At 36.6% G+C, this 24,570-nt stretch overlaps 2 long non-coding RNA genes across 5 annotated transcripts in view; one reads left to right on the forward strand and one right to left on the reverse strand.

The window, feature by feature from the left end:
• The first annotated feature begins 557 nt into the window (after nucleotides 1-557).
• Nucleotides 558-23,918, forward strand: LOC144305947 (uncharacterized). Its single transcript, XR_013372979.1, has 3 exons — nucleotides 558-657; nucleotides 3,908-3,990; nucleotides 23,696-23,918. It is a non-coding gene; the product is annotated as an uncharacterized LOC144305947 (long non-coding RNA).
• LOC144305944 (uncharacterized) overlaps nucleotides 3,653-24,570 on the reverse strand; it is a 110,642-nt gene continuing 89,724 nt past the window's right edge. Inside the window, exons 1-6 of one of the 4 annotated variants that reach the window (XR_013372976.1) lie at nucleotides 11,223-11,279; nucleotides 10,269-10,350; nucleotides 7,888-8,019; nucleotides 5,321-5,409; nucleotides 4,750-4,916; nucleotides 3,653-4,104 (exon numbers count right to left, since the gene is read on the reverse strand). This is a non-coding gene — a long non-coding RNA (uncharacterized LOC144305944). Of the gene's footprint in view, nucleotides 4,105-4,749; nucleotides 4,917-5,320; nucleotides 5,410-7,887; nucleotides 8,074-10,268; nucleotides 10,351-11,222; nucleotides 11,280-24,570 lie in introns of those variants that run through there. The other 3 variants (XR_013372974.1, XR_013372977.1, XR_013372975.1) reach the window with 3 other exon arrangements.

Below are 24,570 nucleotides of genomic sequence, written 5' to 3' on the forward strand. Positions count from 1 at the left end.
ATAGACAAGGTAAGCAATTTGTACTTCATTAACTGTCTATACAGACAAGAGGTAACCATGTAGTACACTGAATCAGCTATTGGCTGGTGGCCTGCAATTGATTGTCATTTTATTTTTTAAAATTCTCCACTCATAACATATGTAAACTCTTGGAAAGTATTAACTAAATCTCACATAGATGAACTGTGTATGTTTCAACTATGTAGATTCACCACAATCTATTCCCCAATGTCTTCATACTTCCTAAAACAACGCAATTCTTCCCATAAGTGTTGAGATGGATTATCAGATCCAATGCTCATGAATCTACTTTGCCAAGATATTACCCTCTTAATCATTTTTTAACACATAAAGAAATCCCCGTGTTGAACATTAGTAGTAAAAAATACCAGTCTTATAAGCCAAATGCAATATATCATAACTTTTCTGTATGCATTTGCTAGGATTCAAGGGATTCAATTTTAGCTGTTATATTTCAAGATACTGGCTATAGCTAATAGAATTATGCATTAGGTTCTAGAATTGTTCCTTTATGTGAATAGAATCAGTGAACCATTCTAAAATTCAAAAGTTACACAGATTTTTAGAAACTAGCCGCATTGAAAAAAAAAAAAAAAAAGAAACTAGCCGCATTGACAATATACTCTTGGGATTGAGGTGGGCTGAGATTTAGAGCAAATTTGTAATTACCTATAAGTTATCAAACATTGTGGTTATTTAATACTTTTATAAATTTTCACTTATTTTGTTTTTAATTATGTTGCTTACCATTAATTAGCTGGTATTTGCTAGTGTCTGTTTAAGTCTCACATTTCCAATGAACCCTACAGATAGGATACTTCAGAATAATGAGTCATCATGTGTTATACAGCACTGATGAAATTTTTAGGATAGTCTTTCTGGATTGAACTGAATGAATGAATAGACATCTTCAGCCAAAATGAAGGTGGGATTCCTTCATTCTTAGGTACTCATCCTTTAGCAGATAAGCTGTCACATCTTTCATGAGACACTCTTGTTTCACGGTTTATATTCTTTCTGTCACTTTATCTGCCTGTGCTAGACCAAAAGAAAGATCAATTCAGCCAGATATTTGCAGATGGATTTGAAGGACCACTTCCCATTTCTGATGATAAGACCTCCTGTGTAATCTGGAAAGAATATCTTTTCATCTCCATCATCTGGACATCTTTATTCTAAGACAATGAACTAAGTATATCTGACCATTATGGGCCAAGGGAAATCAGACACCAGTGTACAATCTAGGTAGGCTCAGAATATTCTGAGAAGGGAAAGAACCAAATTTTTAACCCAGAGAGAAATCTTAATCATAATCTAAATCATAATCTTAATCATCTTAATCTTAGAGAGAAATCTTAATCATAATCTACTTAACTTCCTTACACTGAGTCCCAGAGAATCTGATGATTTGCCTAAGGCTTAAGGTGAATTAGTGTGCCAGTCATGATTGGAATCTACATTCTCATTTCCTTAGCTATGAAATACGGATAACAATAACCTATCTCACTGATGGGTGATGATAAGTGTGTATTATCTGCAGAGCTTTCACCTGTGAGATAGATTTTTTAAAAATATTCCAACATAACTTTTGGGTTCTCCTGGTAAGAGATTATACTTAAGTGCATAACATGTACATTCCTATCTATGATTATCTGAGCCTCAAACCTCTCATTTGTAAAAGATGGCTAATTTAAATAATCTTATGTGATTCAAGAGTATGAAGTAGCATAGTATACGTGAAAACCACTGTAGACTATGCAGTAAATTTTCGGATTCTAGTTGGTATTATTATCTCTGCAAGTTCTTGTTTTAGTGTAACCTCAGATGTCTTCAAGAGAGCATCACCTATATGAGTTTAAATTTGGTATACAATCAAGGAATTTAGTTAGCAGAAATAATTAACCTAAAAATATACCTTTTTTGAATAGGGAAACACAGGTTGCTGGGGAGAGAGTACAGTTGGAACAAAACAATATCAGGGTTAAGCCATTTTGTAGCTAATGCCTTCCCTGGGCAATCCTATTGATGTATTTGGACATATCCTCTTTTCATTGGCCACCATGACATAAAATCTGATTGCCATAGATCCCCTGGAAATTACTCTCAGAAACAGAGCCAGATACCTGAGTAAAGTAAGGTAGGCAAAACTAAAGTTAAAATATAAAGTGATTGTTCAAAAATTCATTTTATTTCATTTTAAAATGATTTCATATATAAATAGAGTTGGATAATTGATTGCTAATGTACATATCTTGAGATTCAAAATATTTTTATATTTATAAGATAACAAAACTCAGATAATGCCTACTTAAGCTAGTGATTGGAAAATGTGCTTTGAGAAAGCTGAACATGGTTTGGTTTGCTTGTTTCTTGCAAAGAGGCAGAAGGGAAGGAGCCTGACAGTAGTAAAGCTTTGGGTACTTATCCAGGTCTAAGGCAATAGCCTTTTAAGTATTTACTTCAATATGGAATTAATTGGCTCTGATGGATATTTTTAATCCTTGTTTCCAAAGACAATATGAACGGTTCTAGTCACGCTTACTGTATAAGGATTCTGATTGTTAGTTATAGCCACAGAGGCACCATACATAAATGCTTTCTGAAATGAAGACAGATATAAACAAACCAAAAGAACAAGGAGTATATAATTTTCTTGATCATTGCACTCACTCTACATATAGTTTCCATTACTTCCTTCAAAATTATATTCACTGAAATTACAAATGCCTTCTGTTATGAATACATTTATTGAATTCCTATTAGTTCACGATAGCAAGCTAAATGAAAAAGTAGCATTGTGGAGGCTATTGATAATTAATCAAATTTGGCCCCAATAGTAACTCCTTACAAAGTTAAATAGTAATTTAACCAATGGAAATAATGAGCCATCTTCCTCTTATTAGTAGTTGTCAAGGAAAGAAAAGAGAGCTGACAAAAACAGTGATTATATTGGCCTTAGTTGGTTGGTGCTCTAATCCTCTACCTAAATGGAATCTATTAACCAACCTGTACTTTCTTCAAAAATCACAGCATGAAATAAAGACAAGAGATGAGTCACAGTCCTGTGTGGTGCTGAGCAAACTGGCTTAAGTCATGATTCATGAGACTTCAGCTTTGGAAATTGCAAAGTCTTTTCTTCTTATTCAAAAGTTAAAGGGAAAAAAATGAATTCTTAATTGTGATTCTAAGGAACAATAAAAAAGTGATTTTATGTTATGTTGATCCTTTATATTCTGAATTATATTAAATAAATGATTAAACTTTATATCCTATTTACTTTGAACTGAAAAGAGATAATTTTCTAATAGTTCTAGCCCTGAGCTAGAAATTAAAAGTTCAGAAAGACTTACTTATTCAATTTTTAAAATAACTGCCTTTCTTGAAAAGCCTAGGGATACAAGAGCTAAGGCATCATTAAGTATAAAAAATATTTAGGCCAAGAGATGACAGTAGTAATACAAAGGAGAAACCAGGACAGTTGAAAAACAGCACTCAGATAATGATGCCTCATTAGTACATTGAAGCAGTCAGATTTTTAAATAATGGTCTAAAACAGAAACTAGGTCACTTGGTTCACACTGGGGCAAGGGTTGTAAAGACAAAGCTCTTCCACAGACATTTTCAGGGCAAAAACCTTGGCTTTATTTCTTTGTATTGTAAACAAACAAACAAAAATGGGTGGCACAGTGCCTCAATAAGAGAAATTTTGATTTCTGAGGCTGCCAGGATTAAAATTAAAGTAGGCTTTAAATAAAATCAACAACTGCATTGCTTGTATGGAGAGAGTATTTGACTTTCTTTGACTGACTGCCCAACATCAAAATCTGATAGTATCCCGATTTCTCCTTGGAGAGTTACCTCTCCCTTACTCTGTGTCTTTTGGTAGGAGAATGATTCCTTCTTCATGCCTTCAACTATGGAGCTGGGAGGACTGTGGCAGTCTTCTCCTCCTCCTTGTGTTTCAATGAGGTAGGTATATGACTTAATCTTGACTGACAGGGTGTTTTCTTCCAGGACTTCAAATCTTGATAGTGTGAACCAAGGGCAGGAAAAATGGTTGGATAGAATTATTTATGGTGGCAACTATGGAGAAATCGTCAGATAGATTTTTCTGTGAGATATTATATGTTTCCAGTTTCTAGCCCTTTTGTGCTCCATTTACAATCTGGTCCTTTGATTTTTATCAATTTTGTGGGACTCTGAATTTCCCAATCACCTTCCTTTGCTTAAGAGTCCATTTCTGTTTTTTGCACTGTGAAACCACAACTGTTCCACATGGTGGAAGTTAAATATAGCCAAATTGTAAGGTTAAGCCAATGTTTCCTTGCAGAGTAGGGGTTATTGCATTTTGGAAATTCATGGATATATTTTAAGAATGAAAGCACTTTGAAAGGGGAAGCATAGTATTAGTATTCTTTTGCCTTTGATGCCTGATAATGCTTCCTATCAGGGGATGAATTGCTCCTGAAAAATTTAAGATGTCCTGACATACTATAGCCTAGTCTGTACAGGATTGAGAATAGAAACCTACTTTTGTACTCCAAAAAGTTAGAGGAGAGCATTGTGGTCTTGATTTTATTGTGAGATAGCTCTTACCCATCCTTTCCACATCTCTCTGTTTAAACATCTACATAAAAGTAGCCAAAGATGGGCAGAATGAATCAATAGTATACATCTAAAATTGGCAAAAATCTAGGAATCATGCAGGTCAGCCAATTTTGACATTACCTTCCTTCTGTAACACCTGATCAGTTGCACTGTTGGTTGAACACCATTGGTTATTGAATGCTCACTATCTCACAAGGACAGCTATACTTATTAGAATCTTTCTTTTTACTTTCAGTCCAAATATATTTTCCTTTACATTGTATGTATTTGTTGATTATAAAATTGATCTATAAAGAGACAAAAAATAGTTTATTTCAAATATTTGCTCATGATCCCTTAAATCTTTTTTCTTTCTATATGTGTACCACTAATTAAAGATTAAAAATGGTCAATATATGCTATAAAAAACTCCTAAGAAAGCCACTAAAACATGATTAAAATAAATAAGCAAGTTCAACAAGGTGGTAAGATATAAGATCAATATGCAAAAAAATCTGTTGTATTTCTATTTAGTACCAGTGAACATTCTAAAAATTAAAAAAAGAAAACATTACTATTTATAATCTTTCTTTTTTTTTACCATTTATAATATCTTAAAAAAATTTTAAATACTGAAGATAAGTGTAGAAAAGAAGGGAAAATTTTGTACACTGAAAATTACAAGAGATAGTTGAAATAAATGAAAGAATACCTAAATATGACTATGTAGTCTTTTGACATCTCAGTTTCATGGATCAGAAGGCTTAATGCTGTTGAGATGACACTATACCCCAAACTGACCTACAGATTCAACACAATCACAATCAAATTGTTAGCTGGCTTTTTACAGAAATTGACAAGCTGATCCCAAAATTTATTTAGAAATGCAAGGGAATATAGTCAAAACAATAATGAAAAAGAAGAACAAAATTGGAAGACTCATACTTTCTGATTTAAAAATGTACACTATTGGGATCCCTGGGTGGCGCAGTGGTTTGGCGCCTGCCTTTGGCCCAGGGCGCGATCCTGGAGACCCGGGATCAGATCCCACGTCGGGCTCCCGGTGCATGGAGCCTGCATCTCCCTCTGCCTCTCTCTCTCTCTCTCTCTCTCTCTCTCTGTGACTATCATAAATAAAAAAAAAATAAAAAAATAAATAAATAAATAAATATGTACACTATATGCTGCAGTAATCAAGATAGTGTGGTATTGGCATAAGGATAGACCTATAAATCAATAGAATAAAATTGGGAGCCCATAAATAACCCTTTCCATTTATGGTCAATTGATTTTCAACAAGAGTGCCAAGACAATTGAATGGGGGAAAAGAATACTCTTTTTAACAAACAGTGTTGTTATAAATGGTTATCCACAGGCAAAAGAATGAAGTTACATTCCCACCTTATACTGCACACACAAAAAAATTCACTCAAAATGGACCATAGACCTACACATAAAATTTTAAAGTATAAAAGTTTTAGAAGAAAATATATAATCAAATCTTTGTCATCTTATATTAGGCAATGGTTTCTTAAATGTGAGACCAAAAGTATGTGTAAAACAAGCAAAAATAGGTTTACTGGACATCATCAAAATTATAACCTTTTGTGCTACAAGTGATATCATCAAGAGAAGGAAAAGACACCTATTTAATGGAAGAAAATATTTACAAATCATATAGCTAATAATAAACTTATAACCAGAGTACTTAAAGAACTCTTACAATTTAGTCCTAAAAGCACAAATAATCTGATTTCAAAAATGGGAAAAGGATATGAATGCCCATTTCTCCAAAGAAGTTATATAAATGGCCAAAAAGCACATGAAACATGTTTATAAGCCATTAGGGAAATGTAAATCAAAACCAGAGTGAGATACCACTTCACACCCACTAAAATGGCTATTGCCAAAAATATGGATAACAACAAACATTAGAGAGAATGAAGAGTAATTAGAACCCTCATATATTGCTTATGGGAGTGTATATTGGTGCACCTGCTTTGAAGAACAGTTTAGCAAATCCTTCAAATCTTAACCATGAAATTAAAATATGATTTATAATTCTGTTCCTAGATGGATATCCAAGAAATACAAACATATGTCTACACAAAAACTTGTCCATGAATGATGATAGTGGCATTATTTGTAATAGCTAAAAAGTAAAACAACTCAATGTCCAAAAACTGACAAATAGATAAATAAAATGTAATATAGCCATATGATGACGTATTGCATGGCCATAAGAAGGAATGGAGATATTTGTACATCAACATTCAAAGTAGTGATATTCATTATAGACAAAAGGGTGGAAACAACTCAAATGTTCATCAAGAGAAGAATGGATAAAAAAATATGGTATATATATATATATCCAATGGAATATTTTCAGTCTTAAAAAGGAACAAAATCCTGACACATACTGCAACACGGATGGATCTTGAAAACATTATGCTAAGTGAAATAAGCCAGACACAAATGACCACATAGTGTATGATTCCATTTATGTGAATTGTTCAGAATAGCTAACTCTATGGAGACAGAAGTAGATTAATGTTTTTCTGGAGAAATTGAGAGGGAAATGGGGAGTGGCTAATGATGGGTATGGATTTTCTTTTTTTTTTTTAATTTTTATTTATTTATTTATGATAGTCACAGAGAGAGAGAGAGGCAGAGACACAGGCAGAGGGAGAAGCAGGCTCCATGCACCGGGAGCCCGATGTGGGATTCGATCCTGGGTCTCCAGGATCGCGCCTTGGGCCAAAGGCAGGCGCTAAACCGCTGCGCCACCCAGGGATCCCCTGGATTTTCTTTTTGTAGCGATGCAAATATTCCCAGGTTTGACACTGGAGATGTACAACTCTGAATATATCAAAAATCATTGAGTTTATACTTTGAACGTGTGAATTTTATAGAATGTGAATTATATCTCCATAAAGCTATTTAAAAATTTATTAAAAACAAACAATGTGGCAAGACCAAGAACAGATCTTTGGGTAGGCTAAATATAGAAAAGGAGTATCTCCATTACCCTGCATGATTCCTTTGCAGCATATACCATATTTTATAACTATTGTGCTTCTTTTCATGTAATTGCCTGTCTTTTTAACTAGCCTCCGAATTTCTTGAGAGTAACGGTTACTCCTATCCTGTTTAGCATTATATTCTTAGCACAAAATACAGTGCCTGGCACTCACAGATATCTAATAAAGATTTGTTATTGCTGGTAAGCCAACTGAAACTTACTTCTAAGCTGAGAGTAATCCATTGAATAAGTCATACCGTAACGTTTTCCAAATGGTTAAGAATCCAATTTACCAATCCAAATTTTTCTGTGTTGCTCATGAAAATATCTTGAGAGGCCACATCAACAGCCATGCAGAAATCTAATTATTTCCTATCTTCAGTATTGCACTGCAACATTAATAAAGTGGAATGAGCTGAGTTGGCATCACATTCTCAATGAGCCTGAAACAACATAAGAGTTTCACATAATGGGAAGGAATTTATTAAGAGTTCAATAGACTAAGAGTGCGTCAGAAAAAAAATGTTCACATAATTCCTATGTCAATAATTCCCATAGCATCCTATGCCAATAATTCCCATAGCACTGGCATCTTAATAATGATAGTATTATCATTTTTAAAAAGATTATTTATTTATTTATTTATTTATTTATTTATTTATTTATTGGAGAGAGCATGTGTGAGCAGGGGCAGGGCAGAGGGAGAGAGAGAATTTAAAGCTACTGAGTGTAGAGCCTGATGTGGAGCTTCATCTGAGGACCCTGAGACATGACCTGAGCTGAAACCAAGAGTCAGACACTTAACTAACTGAGCCACCCAGGTGCTGCAATGATAATATTCTCTTAAATGTATATAGTATTCTTCTGTTTACAAGGACCTTTCACATGTATGTTCATTTGGTCAATAGTCAAGTGAATATAAGTCCAACTAGAAATCTAGACAACAGCCTTTGGCTCTCCTGCTAATAAAGATTCTAAAGATTCTTATCATTGTGTATAAAAAAAAGGGACAATGCTATCTAATGTCAGTAAAAGAACCTGTAATAACTGCCTATTTTTAAAACTTCTCAGGGATACTATAGACTCTGGAGGGAAATTCCATGCTTTGTTCATCCAGAAACATCCTCTTTGTTGTCTTATACTTAAATGGCTTCTGTGTATGGAATCCTTTGTGTATAGATCATTTAAGCTTGATAATCCTCTCTCAAAGTATTTTTTAGGACCCATGTCCTACTCACCATCCTCTGCTGCAAGGATATCTCCAGGTGGTTCCCCCGTTACGTCCTGTATCCCATGTTTGTTTGACTCACCATTATGGTGGCTCCAGCCTCATGGAAGCAGAACTTCTGATCCTGTGTGGCCCTTCTCTGAAGCCATTTAGCCATCCATGGAATGGTGTCAAATGATTTATCTTTAGCCAAGTCAGTCATTTAAATTTTCTCCTTATACTAAATATTAATATTGAGAGAGAATTGGAGCATATTTTTGTCTCTTAATGAGAAGAAATTTTTGTTTTCTGCTTTAGAGACTTCTTGATAACTCCATTTTCAGGCATGTCATTGATTTTACAATTGGTACAAATATTGCAATATTGCTACTTGGAATAAATAAGTTCATGAAATAAAGAAGTTCGTTAATTGACCTCAACTCTTAAGGGTGACAGACAAAATGTTGCTTATTCTCAGCATCACTTGATTGACTTGGTAAATGTTTCTTATGCCTTAACAGGTATAGATGTATTTGTAAGATTCCACAGAAACCTCCACATTGTCTTAAACCAATAGGGTTTAGTAAATTATTCACTTCTATATAAATAAACGTTCAAGATCTATAGTTGAAACAGACTTCATACTGGTTCCCTCATAATTATTTCAGAAACAAATACTGAATTAAACAAGTGCTTTGAATTTCTTGGGAAGTAAAGGTAGGGGTCAGAATCAAATCTCTTCTCCAGTGTGATGTTTAGATGGTCATGACATGACTCGTGTTTGGGTCAAAAGAGATAAGAAGAGTTAGAAAGATTTCTTCTCGATCTTTATACTGCTTAAAAGCACTATAAAAGCCTTTATACTGCCTAAGCACTATAAAAAATACAGCTTTAATTTAACCTAGATCTTCTCCACACAACAGTCAAGTTTCCCCTCATTCCTCTTGCTGAATGACTATGGTATGAACAGGAATTAAAGAAAGTTCTTGCTGAACAGAATTATTGGTTGGATAACATTTGTTGCTAAAAAATTCAACAAAGCAATGTTCTTTGCATCATTTTTACAGATTTAAAAATTGCTTCATTTACAGAGTGTTTCTTTCTTTACATGGTATCTGAATATACTAGCCTTCTAATATTCTATTTCTGTGTCATGGTATTAATATCTCTTTATTTCTAGAGAGAATGTTACCAAGGATAAAATTATTTTAAATTGTTCTGTGACCTCCAAGTATTAAAAGGGATCTGGCGATTTTAGTGTTTGCTTTTGGTATATTGCTATTTTTTCCCACTGAATTGGTTATTATATAGTACTTGGGACATTTTTCACTATTTTCTTTCATAATAAATAAAATAATAGCATAATCTGTAGGAATGAACCCTAGATTTGCATCAGAAAGGCAGACCTTGAATTGTACCTCTGGCACTTACTAATTATGTGGAATTGAAAGATCCACTTCAATTCTCTGTGTTCTGGTTTCTTTATCCAGAGAATGGAAATAGTCCACAGGCCCTGTATAAAAGAGAGGGATGTTATTGGAACTCAAATGCAGTAATGAAAATTGAAAGTCTGGAAACTAGAAAATACAAACAAATGTTATAAGACTTCATTATTGTGAACAGGTTACCTTTCAAAGATTCATTTTTCAGTTAGTTATTTGGAACTCAGAAGATATTATTTGCTATGCAGGGAGATTTTCAAATTTCCTCAGGTGGGGAGCATCTAGAAGGCATGGTAATTTTGCAAAACATCATGACATACTGACATTTATCTCCATCATAGGATTTAGTGACATTCAACTAGTGAGAAATATAGTTAAGTATATGTATGTAATTTCAAATCACAAGCAAGAGCACATGTATCCATGAAAATAATTTTTCCATTTAAATATCATGTGTCCTTTGTCCAATCATCACTGATGTCTTGTCATTTGCTACAATTAATTATAGATAAGAATGGTTGGCAAAGATTTAAGACAAATTTTAAAATTTTTTAAATTTAAAATGAAGAAGTATTAATGGAAAAATTTTAAATAGAGAATATATTCCAAGAATATGGATTCTACTCTGCCTCCCCTCCCTCTCCACCCCCCGCCCCATCTCTTCACACCACTATACCTGAGAGAGAACTAAATCGTGAACCATCAGTATGTGGGAGAACAGAATGAAAATTATCATAAAGGGTGATTCTGAACGCAGGTCAGCTAGTCTATTTAATCCATAACACAGTTGTTCTAACAGTAGTAACAGTACAGGTCATTTATAAACCTAGTGTTTTTAGATTTGAAAATGCTGTTTTTTGAAATGATGAAGAAGGTAAATTCTAATCATCTTTATGGGGGCTTTTAGGATTAAAGAAAAGCAGCTTATAAAGTTTTTCCTTACATAATAATGACAAACACTGAGACTGAAGGCCCCAGGAAAGCTTCTATTGTTGCTCCTGTTAAAAAAGAAGTATTTTTATTATTTCAGTGAAGACTTGGTGAATGTGAAAACTACAGTTTCTCTTCCCTTTTTGCCTACTACCTCATCTAACTGTTAAAAAATGTGTAGTATTGCCTGAAACCTGTTGACCATTTGGGTAAATAATTCACTGAAATAGAAGAATCAGACTCAAAAACATGGCCAAGAGTTAGAACAATTTAATAATCTAGCTTCTATGCTCTATTGACACCTACCAATTAATTACTAAATCATGAAAGTAAGAAGTCAAAACGGTTTCCCTGGAACTGTTTCAGTTTCCACGGCTTAGGCATGAGTTTTTCATCAAGCTCCACTTTTTCCTTATGATGCACACATCCATCGTGGCACAGACCATTTAATGTAAAGTTTATAAAACTTGGTGTCAGTAGACTGAATTCTGATCCCAGGACTGCCCACCAGATAAGTAAGTCCACTTCTGTGAACATTGATTTCCTTGTTTTTAGAATAAAAGGATGAGATTTAGGGACTCTATCATACTGAGCCAGACCTATGCTCCATCTTAGATAAGTACTGGGGCCCTGAGCATGAGACAGTTTAGCTCTCCTTCTATCTATTGTTCTTAAAGGCTAGGCACATTGAAACATCCCGTCTTCCCTAAATAATCTGCAATCCATGTGTCATTCATGAATTTCTCTAATCATAGAGGATACTAGGCATCTGTGTCTCTAGTGTGAAATCATCAATTACACTGGTAATGTTGAATGTGCCAAAAAAAAAAAAAAAAAAACAACCTGCTCTCATCAGATGGTGCTGAAAAGAGGGAGAACAAAGGTGGTAACCTAATCATGGGCAAATGTAGTCATGGGAACCCGTGCAGGTGAAGTATAGGGGGTGTTGTGTATTGTCCTCTCCCCCATAAACTTATTTAGGAGCTGTCAGGAGAGAGACTGGCTCCTGTAATTTTCTGCAGATGGAAACAGAAGGAAATGAAGAAAGATAGATTTTACAATGTGAATGATATGGTGAGAAGCTAAGTGTTAAAGCAAAGTGTTAAAGTGGTGAATTATTGCTTGGAATTCCTTATGCACTCTCTGTATTAGAATTATATATCAGTGCCCTTTGCCATGCAATGACCCGCTACTATGGTTGGAATCTATTTTCCCACCCAGTGATGTTGGGTTGGATTTTGTGGCTGACTTTAGCTAACAGGGTGTGAGTGGAAGTGACAGTGCCAGCTCCAGGTTGAGTCTGTGATTTGTCACAAGAATATACCCCTCATTGTCACTGGTCCAAGGAGAATGGAGAGTGGTGTGTAGATGTGAACCCCACCTCTAGTTTTTGATCAAACCCAAATGGCTTAAAAGGCCAATGCAAAGCTGTATCAACCATCTCACGGATTACTGAGCAAGGAAAATAAATTCTTAAGGTCTGTAAGCACTGTATTTTAGGGTGGCTCACTATTTAGCCTTATTGTGGCCAGAGCTGACCAAAGCACTTAGAAAATGTTTAATTGTGTTAGAAGATGAAATTTGTAATCAATAAATTAATAAGTCTACTCACCCTCCCTTTCTTTCTTTCTCCCTGTCTCCCTGAGCTCTTTCCTTTTCTGTTCATTCCTCCTTTCTCTCTCCTTTCTTTTCTTCTGCAAATATTTATTAAAAGTCAACTAAAGGTTCAAAATTGTGCTGGAATGAGGAAGAAGGCTGATACAACCTCTGCCCTTGTGAAACCTGACAGATATGATATGCGTTATGAAGGAAAGCGATGTGATAGGTAGGTATGGAACTCATAAGCCTGCATGAAGATTCTGAAACAGGGGGAACTGCTCAGCAGTTTAGCACCTGCCTTCAGTCCAGGGCGTGATCCTGGAGACCCAGGATCAAGTCCCACGTCAGGCTCCCTGCATGGAGCCTGCTTCTCCCTCTGCCTGGGTCTCTGCCTCTCTCTGTGTCTCTCATGAATAAATAAATAAAATCTTAAAAAAAAAAATCGGGGCGCCTGGGTGGCTCAGGTGTTTAGGCATCTGCCTTCAGCTTAGGTCATGATCGCAGGATCCAGCTAGGACTTGACATGCTGCACCCTGCTCAGTGGGGGGAGGAGGGGGTCTGCTCCTTCCTCTCCTCTGCCCCTCCCCCAGTGTGTGCTCTCTCCTCTCTCACTCTCTCTCTTTCAAATGAATAAATAAAAATTTTTTTAAAGATTTTATTTAACTATTCATGAGAGACACAGAGAGAGAGAGGCAGAGAAGCAGGCTCCCTGAGGTGAGGCCAATATGGGACTCAATTCCAAGACCCGGGATCACACACTGAGCCAAAGGCAGACACTCAACCACCAAGCCACCCAGGTGTCCCGTGAATAAACAAAATCTTAAAAAAAAAAAAAAAAAAGAACTTTATCATAATTCGCAAAAATAAAAGTAGTGCATGGCAAAAGGCAGAGATTTAGAAGGAATGTGTAGTGACACATAGAAGTAGGCAGCTTTGTGGGTGGAGGTAGGCATTTTGGACTGTTTCCATAGAAGATTTGGAATCCACTGGAGAATTTGAAGCCCAATGTGCTTCAGTTTAGGAGTTTTAGAAAGATCCTCTGGCCTCAGAGCACAGAACCGATTTGAAGAAGGAGAGAATGGGCTCAGAGGGTTGTAGGCTTTTAGTGAAGTGAGTGAAGTGTCCTTGGCTTAATACAACTTAAATAGTTATAATTACATAAACAGTGAGATTGATTGATTTAATCCAAAAGGGTAGTATAACTCTCGGGAGGATCGAAGATGGTAGGAGGATTTGTAGAAGAATTAAAATCTCATTAAAAGTTTAATTTCAATACAATTAACATACAGTTATATTAGTTTCAGGTGTAAAACATAATGATTCCATAATTCTTTACCTAATCATCATCATAAGTGTACTCTTTAATTCCCATCACCTGTTTCACCTGTAACCCCACCCATTTCTCCTCTAGTAACCATCAGTTTTCTTGCTATTGTTAAGAGTTTGGCTATGGTTTCCTTTTTTCTTTGCTCATTTGTTTTGTTTATTAAATTCCACATATGAGTGAAATCACACGGCATCTGTCTTTCTCTGACTGACTTATTTCACTGAGCATAATAGCCTCATATTATGAGAGGTTAGACGAGATAGATGAGATTCATCTATGTTGTTGCAAATGGCAAAATTTCACCCTTCTTTATGGCTAAGTAATATATATCACTTCTTTATCCATTCATCTAATGAGAGACGCTTAGACTGATTCCATAATTTGACTATTGTAAATAATGCCGCAATAAACAGAGAGGTGCAAGCCTCCCTCTGAATTTATGTTTTCACATTTTGGGGTAAATACCCAGTAGTGGAATTCCTGGATCATCTGGTAAATCTATTTTTAATTTTTGAGGAAACTCCATACTGCTTTCCACAGTGACAGCACCCGTTTGCTTTCCCACCAAGAGTGCACGACACTTTCCCCCACATCCTCACCAATACTTGTTGTTTCTTGTGTTTTTGATTTTAGCCATTCTGACAGGTGTGAGGGTGATATCTCATTGTCTCATTGTGGTTTGACTTGTATTTCCCTGATGACGGGTGATGCGAAGCATCTGTTCAGGTGCCTGTTGGCCATCTGGATGTCTTCTTTGGAGAAATGTCTGTTCATGTCTTCTGCCCATTTAATAAGGTCTTTACACCTCTTGGATACTAACCTTTTATCAGATATGCCATTTGGAAATATGTTCTCCCATTCAGTAGGTTTTCTCTTAGTTGTGTTGATTATTTCCTTTGCCATGCAGAAGCTTTGTATTTTGATGTAGTCCCAGTGGCTTATTTTTGCTTCTGTTTCCCTTGCCTCAGGGGAGATATCCAGAAAAATGTTTATGGCCAATGTCAGAAATCACTGCCTGGGCTCTCTTTTAAGATTTTTATGGCTTCAGGGCTCTCATTTAGGTCCTTATTCCATTTTGAGTTTGTTTTTGTGTATGGGGTAACAAAGTGGTTCAGTTCCATTCTTTGGCATGTTGCTGTCCTGTTTTCCCAACACCATTTGTTGAAGAGACCTTCTTTTTCCCATTGGATATTCTTTCCTGCTTTGTCAAAGGTTAATTGACCATTTAATTGTGGGTTTATTTCTGGATTTTCTCTTCTGTTCCATTGATCTCTGTGTCCATTTTGTGTCAGTACCCTACTGTTTTGATGACCACAGCTTTGTAGCATATCTTGAAATCTGAGATTGTGATGCCTCCAGTTTTGTTCTTCCTTTTCAGGATTGCTTTGGCTATTCGGGATTGTTTGTGGTTCTGTACAAATTTTAGAATTGTTTGTTCTAGTTCTGTGAAAAATGCTGTTGGTATTTTGATAGGGATTGCGCTGAATATGGAAATTGCATTGGGTAGTATGGACATTTTAAGATTTCTTCTTCCAGTCCATGAGCATAGAGTATCTTTCCATTCATTTGTATTGTTTTCTACTTCTTTCCTCAGCGCTTCATAGTTTTCAGAGTACGCTGAAGTTTCACTTCCTTGGTTAAGTTCATTTCTAGTTATTTTGTTATTTTTGGTGCAACTGTAAATGGGACTGTTTTCTTAATTTCTCTTTCTGCTACCTCATTATTAGTGTATGGAGATGCGACACATTTTTGCATATTGATTTTGTATCCTGTGACCTTACTGAATTCAGGTATCAGTTTTAATAGGTTTTGGTAGAGTCTTTAGGGTTTTCTGCAGATAGTATCATGTCATCTGAAAATGTAAGTTTTACTTCTTCCATACCAATCTGGCTGCCTTTTATTTCTTGTTCTTGTTTGATTGCTGTGGCTAGGACTTCCAGTACTACGTTGGATAAAAGTGGTGAGAGTGGACATCCTTGTTTTATTCCTGGTCTTAAAGAAAAGCTTTCATTTTTTCACCAGTGAGTATGATGTTAGCTATAGGTTTTACTTTTTTTAAAAGATTGAAAAAAATTTATTTGAGATAGGGGAGAGAGAGTGAGTACATGCAGAGGAGGAGCAGAGGGAGAGGAAAAGTAAGTTGTGCACTGAGCAGAGAACCTGATGTGGGGCTTAATCCCAGGACCCTGGGATCATGACTTGAGCCAAGGGCAGACACTTAATGACTAAGCCACCTAGGTGACCCAGGTTTTTGATATAAGGCCTTTATTATCTTGGAAACTGTTCCCTTTATACCTATTTTGTTGAGTGTTTTTTTTTTTTCTTAAGATTTTATTTATTTATTTATTCATGAGAGACACAGAGAGAGAATGGCAGAGACACAGGCAGAGGGAGAAGCAGCTCCATGCAGGGAGCCGGATGTGGGACTCGATCCCGGGACTCCAGGATCACGCCCTGAGCCAAAGGCAGGCGCTAAATCACTGAGCCACCCAGGGATCCCCTTGTTGAGTGTTTTTATCATGAATAAAGGTTGTACTTTTTCAAATGCTCTTCCTGCATCTATTGAAATGATCATATGGTGTTTATGGTTTTTATCCTTCTTGGTTTTTTGTTTGTTTATTTGCTTGTTTATGAAGGATACTTTTTTTTTAGTCATAAACCTGGCAATATTTGACTTCTGAAATTATGTGCATGTATTACTTTTGTTTTAAAACATGCATTAAAAAAGACAAAAGCAATTATCTGATAGGCACAACATCCTTTTAATGAAATATTCTGGTTAAGCACAAATTTGTAACTGAAATACTCTGACAACAGTGTGTTTTAACTATTAATTACTTCGGTAAAGGAATCAGTTTCTATTGCAGAAGGTAACCAGGGTCACCAATGTAATAGGAATCTCCCTTAAAAGCTAGAAACCAGTTGCTGTTAGCCAAATATTGGAGCTCACACATCTCCTTTGGCCAGATCCAATTTCCTCTTCCTTTACCCACATACTTGGGAGTGTAGTCCAACTGTTCCCTCACTGCCACAATCACGTCTCTACATGGGTCCCACCACTGCCCCACTGTTGCTATGACACATGGAAAGCTTCCCCAGCTTCCTGTCTCCCTGCTGTCTCTGAATTTAAAAAGCAAACTCTTTTTGGGAAAAGCTATTGGTGTTTTGGGCTCTTTATATCTTCCTTCTACAGGGAGTCAGGGAAATGACTGAGGTATAAGCTTCTCACAAGGGTACTTCTCACCCAACTTGTCTTGCTGTTCATTAAACAGTAACAGAACTAGGCTTGTTCTTCTACCATTTCCTAGGTTCAATTCTGGGAAAGTCCTAATCTGTGTGCCCTGCAAACCCTTGAGCAAACCTACATCATTCTCTGTTTCATTGTGAAACAAATGAACTCTTATCATTCAACACACCCTCTTATTCATGTGGTTCCAAGTGCACTAGTCTTCTGACTGTCACTAGAACTCATCAAATACTCTCACATCTTAGGATCCTTTCTACCTGGATTGCTCCTCTCATGAGTAGCCATATGATGCAATGCCTCACTTACTTCAGATCTTTCCTGAAGAAAGACCACCATCACCTTGTCAACGAAGTCTTTTTTGACCAGTCTATTAAAAACTACAGCCTTCTCTGAACGCTTCCTCTACTGCACCCTGCCTAACATGTCTCCATACCACTTACTGACATTTAAAATACTTTACATATTTGTTTATTGCCTGTGTTTCCCTTCCAGAAGGAAAAATCATAATAACAGGAAATTCTGCCTGTTTTGTATCCCAGGTATCTAGAGCAGCTTCTAGCATGTGTCCTTAGTAAATATTTTTGAATAATAAAGTATTAGTTAATAATACATATTAGGGGCACCTGGGTGGCTCAGTGGTTGAACATCTGCCTTTGGCCCAGGGCGTGATCCTGGAGTCCCGGGATCGAGTCCCGCGTCAGGCTCCCTGCATGGAGCCTGCTTCTCCCTCTGCCTGTGTCTCTGCCTCTCTCTCTGTTGTCTCTCATGAATAAATAAATATAATTTTTAAAAACATATCTTAAACCCTGTCCAGTGAATAGTACAGCTTTTTAAGTACTTTCCAGTAACCAAATACTTTAGGTAAATTCAAAATATTAGTATTTTTAATCCTAGGTCCAAATATTGGATACCGTAAGAGGAAAAATGCTTATACTTATTTTCTAATATAGTAGTGGGTGCTCAATAAATATTTATTGGATGACACTATAAAAGGCAAATAACATATTTCAATATAAAAATATAATCTTAAGTTGTCCCCAAAAGATTCATATACTTCATTATAACCAATGATTTTTAGAAGAGGAACAGGAAGATGTGTGAGGATTGATAGGAAGGAGTAACTTAGTCAGTTTTGTGTTTTACAAAGAACCGTTCTTTGTGGAAGTGGGAAAGATGGATAGGGAAGGCTGTCTACACTAACCAAACCAATTAGGTGATTGTCATGGTCCAGGTGGGAGATGATGGGGATCTGAACTGAGACATTGATAGTGAGGTAGAGAAGAGGGTGTAGAGACCTAAATATTCATCATGTCAAATCCTTGTTTGACATTCCTGGTGGGATTGTAAAATGATACAGCAACTTTGGAAAACTTTGACAGTTCCTTAAAATTGTTAAGCATAGAGTTAGTATATGATCCAGAAATTCCACTCCGAGGCATCTACCCAACAGAATTGAAAGCACATGTTCATACAAAAACTGATACATGAATGTTATTCATAGTAGCTCCAAAGCAGAAACAACTCAAATGTCCATCAACAGATGAACAAATAAACAGACTGTGGAATATTCAAACAATGGAATATTATTTGGCATAAAAAGGAATGAAGTACTGATACATACTACAATGTGGATGAACTTTGAATACATTACGTTAACTAGAAGAAGCCAACCACCAAAGACCACTCATTGTGTGATTCCATTTATATTGAATATACAGAACAGGCAAATCCAGAGAGAGAGAAAATGGATTAAAGGCACTCGGGAGAGGATGCAGGGAGAGTAACTGCTAATGGGTATGGAGTTTCCTTTTGGGGTAATAAAAATGTTCTGGAATTAGAGTGTGGAAATGGTTGTGCAATTCTATGAATATATTTTTTAAATTACTGACTTGTACACTTTAAAAGGATAGTTTTTATGCTATGTAAATTATATCTCAATAAAGCTGTTATTTAAAAAAATATTCAGCAAGTAAAATGGATAGTCTTTGGTGACATATCGAATGTGGAGGATGAAGGTAAAGGTTAGAGCAGAAGGACTTGGAGCCTCTCAGTTTGTATAAGCGATGAGAAGCAATGAGGATATTTTTCCCAAAGTAACTTAAGAATAAAAAAGAGGGCTGGTGGGGGGAGATGCCAAGAAACAGATATGGAGCTGGACAAAGAATGCCCAGCAAAAATAAATCTATGAATGGAATGAGCAGTGAATTCTTTGTTTTATTAAAATAATTTAAAAAATCATCTTAGAAGACATGATGGAAAGTGTACACTGCTCTTTAAAAATATAATCAAATGAAGTCAAATTTGATTAACACGGCAAGTATAAATCGACTGTCCAAGAAATATAAAGACAGAAGTGTCAAACAAAAATGTCATCTGGAAGGAATAGGTTTGAAATGACACAACTTCGGTATGAAGAATTATTTTGTTCCATGAAACTCAGTTTATATTGTACCACATTCCACTGAATAAATAGTATGGCCAAAATTGAAAAAGAAGTTAAAATAGAATCTGATCTTTAAGGATTCTATGGGTTAGAGGACTAGAAGAAATATTCTCAGACACAAACATGCAGATCTTATATATTTGGTGCCAATGCTATCAACTTTAAAAGCTGACCAGAGCATGAATTTTTCAAGTAAACCTAACTTCAAGCTGCATAGTTGCCATTATTGGCTGTTCCTGAGTCAGCTCACTGCTGTTTGCATCTGTGCAGGGATGGGGCAAATGGATTGGAGCTTGGCCTGTCCCCAGTCCCAGACTCTGAGGCTGAGCTGTACTTTCCAGGACTCTTCCATGTTCACATAGTGTCTTTTAGCTACTAGTACCACTCCTCGATTCCTTGTAGTATACGGACAGTTCAGGTTAGATGACGCTGGAGCTGATATTCCTATTTTTATGGAAAATACTGTGCCCCTTGCAATCAAATGCGTTCCTCCATGCACTACAATCCAATCCAAAAGCATTATGGAAGAACCACATGACCTCAAACCATCACTCTGCACTGAAGATCTATCTTAAAGGAGAACACAGGCAGAAGCCCCTTTAACCTCAGCCGTAGCAACTTCTTACTAGACATGTCACTACAGGCAAGGGAAACAAGCAAAAATTGGAGGACCTCATCAAGATAAAAACCTACATAGCAAAGGAAATAACCAACAAAATTAGAAGGCAGCCTACTGAGTGAGAGAAGATGTTTACAAATGACTTATCTGATAAAAGGTTAGTATCCAAAATCTACAAAGAACTTATCAAATTCAATACCCAAAAAATAAGTAACCCAGTTAAGAAATGGGCAGAAGACATGAAAAGATATTTTTCCAAAAAAGACATCCAGATGGCTAACAGATACATGAAAAGATGCTCAATATCACTCGTCGGCAGAGAAATACAAACCCAAACCACAATGAGATACATCTTACATCTGTCAAGATGGCTATAATTAACAAAAGAAACAACAGGTGTCAGCGAAGATGTGGAGAAAGGGGAACCCGCCTGCACTGCTGGTGGGAATCCTTCTGGAGAACAGTAGGGAGGTTCCTCAGAATGTTAAGAATAGAACTATGTTCCAACATAGTTCATATGTTGCACTACTAGGTATTTCCCCAAAGAATAAAATACAGATTCAAGGGGGAACATGCATCCCAATGTTTACAGCAGCATTATCAACAGTAGCCAAACTATGGAGAGAACTCAGATGTCCATCCACTGATGAATGGATAAAGAAGATGTGGTATGTGCACACACACACACACACACACACAAACACACACACACAGAGGAATACTACTCAGCCATCGAAAAGAATGAAATCTTGCTGTTTGCAACGACATGGAACTAGAGTGTTTCATGTTAAGTGAAATAAGTTAGTTGGAGAAAGACAAATACCATGTGATCTCACTCGTGTAGAATTTAAAAAAGAAAACAGATGAACGTAGGGAAAGGAGAAAAGAAAAAAAAAGGGAGAGGGAAACAAGCCATAAAAGACTCTTAACGATAGAGCATAAACTGAGGGGTGATGGAGGGATGTGGATGGGGGATGGGGGATGGGAATTAAGGAGGGCACTTGTTATGATGAGCACGGGGTACTGCATGTAAGTGATCAATCACTGAATTCTATTCCAGAAACCAATATAGCCCTGTATGCTAACTACCTAAAATTTAAATAAAAAAACAATATTAACAGTTATCATTGCTTACATATCTACCACATGCCAAATAGTATATAAACTGAAGCTCAGTCACTCAACTTGTGCAAGCCACATGGCTGGTGAGAAGTAGAATCAGAATTGAACGCAGGGGTACCCATGCCAAAATCATACTCATAAGTGCATCATGATATTGCTCCACTGGAAATCCCCTTCAGTAATAACAAACATCTTGGTTTCCCCAGTACATTTTTGCTGGACCAACATCCCAAAACAGGGCTGTCGTTCTACTCAAAAACCTGTGTTCTACACTTCCCAGAAATACAGCATTTGTCCCACCACCCATTAATACTGTTGCCTTTAAGCACCGTAGCATCTGAACCAGTTAAGCAGAATCCCATCCTCAGATAGATTGCATTCACCTTTTGAGAAATAGTCTCTTTTCTTTCCAAATTGTCCTTTGGCAACCCAGCCTTGCATTTCTAACACCCTTGATGTCGTAAACTGTTGGTAGAGCCAAGTTGACATTTCATTTAGGGCTGATTTTATTCAGAAGCGTTTGAACTCGACTTTGAGACTTTGGAGACATGAAACACAAAAAAGATAACTTGAAGCAATACCTGATTAACGCTGAATAATTCAGAATTAATCAAAGTGTATTTTAAGCAGGATGCCTAAGCTAACACATTCTGAATATGAGCCATATGATTACTCAGAGAAAATGAGAAGAGGAGTTTTTAAGTTCAAACAGATTTAGAATCAGCATTTTAATTGCAGCAGCACTTCACAGTCTTCTCGTTTCCTTTGTCTGCCACAGATGTATTTCCTCCCAAATCCTTATATTTTAATTTTTTTCTGTGGTAGTACTTATTTTAAGCTGTACTATCATGCAGTTGCTTCTCATTTCTCTACACCAACAGAGAGGTATGAAGCAGCACCGCCCTACTGAGTTAAGGGTGGGACCAGAGGCACAGTGAGTAGCCACTTCTAAGAACAGGAGGTTGTGCAGAGCAAATGCAGCTCCAGAAATGAGAGTTGGAGACTGGGAAAGCAACAAGTGATATAACCTCATAAAAGCTGGGGCTCAGTGTCTGAAAGATATTACATACAAAGAAGTGACATCCAGCAAGCAATAGTCATAAAATAATTATTTATTTATCAATTTTAATAAAATAATGACCAAGGGAACTAATTCATAATCCATAATCATACTACATAATTTTCCTTTTCTCACATTACTCCTCATTCTGGAATCTTCTTACTGCCTCCTCCTATTCATTCTCAATTCCTTCCCAATCCCCAAAGTGCTTGTCAAGTCATCCTTGTTCTTTATTTTTGTCCCTTGTCCTAGCAGTTCTCCAATCTTCTCCTTCTCCCCCCTCTTTTATTTTCCCTGGTTGGCACCGCATGTCTACTGCAGGGAAGAGCTATACTTTTGTGGGGTATGGGGGAGAAGTCCTTACATCATGGGAGGTGCCCGGGTTTGAGATGCCTGGTATCATAATCAGTCAACTTTTCCCTTCATTGGGCAAGGCTTTGTCCTTGCAGAATCAACAACTCAAGGGCTTCCAATAAAACTTTGAGTGTCCACTGTCCTGTAAACAAATGAGAAGTTCAAGGCCCCTTCACTCACGTGATTGCTTGAATCTGTTGCCCATTCATCTAGTCTGAAGCCAAGTGGGACCTCAAGTGGAAGAGAGATGTAGCTGACCATGTTTAGGGACACCAAAGCCTTCCTGCATTTTCAAGTGACCCAAGTTTGCCAAATCACATCTGCAAAAACTCAGTTATGAGGTGAGGTGAATTGAGATTTAAACCAGAAGTTCCAGTTATGAGCCCATAATCCTCTGATCTTTCAAAATATTAAGAAATCCACTTAAAATATTTTATATATGTTAAAATAACATCATAAAATCTGGATGAGCAGGACTGGGAACTTACTATGCAGTTATGATCATGCCTCAAGGCAAGTACAGAAAAACCAGTTGTTAAGGAATAGATTAAGTACCCATCTGCTGTGCAATCTTGGGCAGGCAACTTCTCTGAGTTTCAGTTTTTTAACTTTAAGGGATTAGATAGTCTGTTCTCTGCAAATCTTTTCAGCTATTACATTTTATGATTTTAATATACCTGGGTTGTTTTCACCTCTTGTTTTCATCTCATTTCAGGCAAACTTCTAAAGATTTTCTACTTGCTCCTCTGTACATTTTGATCATAAGAGACAAAGAGAATCTAATCTACATGTATTATGGCAGAGAGAAGACCCAGAGGCTACAGTAAGATTAATATTATTATCTCTAGTTACTTTAACAAATGTTGTTGATTTCCCCTACTCTTTTCCTGGACTACCTCAAGCTTTTTATACTTTCAATACAATTTCATTTTAAAGAACCTGACATTTTCTAAACCTTTGAAGGTCATATTTTCTGTCTGTGTGTGTGACTTGAAGAATTATTTGTGTTTTCATTAGGAGTTCATGCTATTTCGCTGGAAGCATTAATAACCACCTTAACTTTGTATGTGTATGAAGCCTCTTTCCAAGGGTCTTGACCCTGTAGTCTGCAGACTGATAGATGGACTGGCTAGGAGGCGAAATTCTAAGAATAAATCTTAGTTAGATTTACAATACAATTATGTAAAACTCAAAAGAGAGAGTTCCAAAGGTACCCACCACAGAGGTCTCCTTACCCTATCTAATTATACCATATTAATGGATTAATACACTGAGTACTGAAGCTGCTCTCCTGTCACCTCTTTCCTCCTTCCTTTTTTAAAAAAATATTTCATTTATTCATGAAAGACACACACACAGAGAGGCAGAGATGCAGGCAGAGGGAGAAGCAGGCTCCATGCAGGGAGCCAGACGCGGGACTCGATCTCGGGTCTCCAAGATCAGGCCCTGGGCTGAAGGCGGCGCTAAACCACTGAGCCACCTGGGCTGCCCCTTGAGGATGTTTTAAAAGCAGCAAGTTATAACAGACATCCTGCCCAAGTGCCACCCAAGGATAGTCCCCCATAGTTTATTTTCACTTAAAACTTCTTA

The sequence above is a fragment of the Canis aureus genome, chromosome 36 (assembly GCF_053574225.1).
Source record: "Canis aureus isolate CA01 chromosome 36, VMU_Caureus_v.1.0, whole genome shotgun sequence".
NCBI lineage: Eukaryota > Metazoa > Chordata > Mammalia > Carnivora > Canidae > Canis > Canis aureus.